We start from the raw sequence: 960 nt of genomic DNA on the forward strand, positions 1-960 counted from the left end.
TCCCCCCTCAGATACTATCCCTCATAATCTCTTCCCCCTCCTCCCACATTCTCTCACTTCCTCTACTCTCCCTACACTCTCGCACCCCACACCCTCCACATTCTCTCCTCTCAGACCTCATCTCTCTTCGTTTTGAGAAATAAACTGATATATTTGATGAACGCTCTGTGTCTGAAGTTTTTGCTGCTATCAGAGGTGTACTCCCTGGGAGGCTGCTGAGAGACCAGGGCTCTCAGGGAGTCATTCCCATCACCTCCGCCGATGCAGCAGCTAACACCGGTTCCCTGTTCTCAGCCAGCCACCTCTTTACCATCGTCTGTTAGAGTCCCACTCCAGGCTCACCATCTACCGTCACACTTTGGACACCAATGAAGCACCTTCCTATTGCCTTCCGCAAGAAAACGAGAAAAGAAAAAAGTAGATGATAGCCAGGGACTTTCCCCATAGTGGAAATGTCTATCACAAGGGGTGTGATAGGGGAGATGTCAGATGTAGGTTCTTTACTCAGAGAGTGGTGAATGCTTAGAATACACTGCCAGCAGTGGTAGTACAGTGAGGTATATTAGGGACATTTAAGTGACTCTTGGATAGGCACATGGAAGACAGTACAATGAAGGGTATGTAAGTTAGTCTGATCTTAGAGTAGGATAAAAGGCTGGCACAACATCGAGGGCCGAAGGGCTTGTACTGAGCTGTACTGTTCTATGTTCTAGGAGACAAAAAGAAAAGAAAATAGATGAAAAGCAGGCAGCGTGGACAGGTCCAGGGCACAGGGGCCTGGATGCTGCCTACTCCTGTGCTGCCATCTTGGCAATTGGTGAGCGTGTGTACGTGTGAGTGAGTGAGTGAGTCTTTGTGAGCGTGTGTACATGTGAGTGAGTGAGTCTTTGTGAGCATGTGTACGTGAGTGAGTTTGTGAGCGTGTGTACATGTGAGTGAGTGAGTGAGTCTTTGTGAGCA

This window comes from Chiloscyllium plagiosum, chromosome 6, assembly GCF_004010195.1.
Source record: "Chiloscyllium plagiosum isolate BGI_BamShark_2017 chromosome 6, ASM401019v2, whole genome shotgun sequence".
NCBI classification, from domain to species: domain Eukaryota; kingdom Metazoa; phylum Chordata; class Chondrichthyes; order Orectolobiformes; family Hemiscylliidae; genus Chiloscyllium; species Chiloscyllium plagiosum.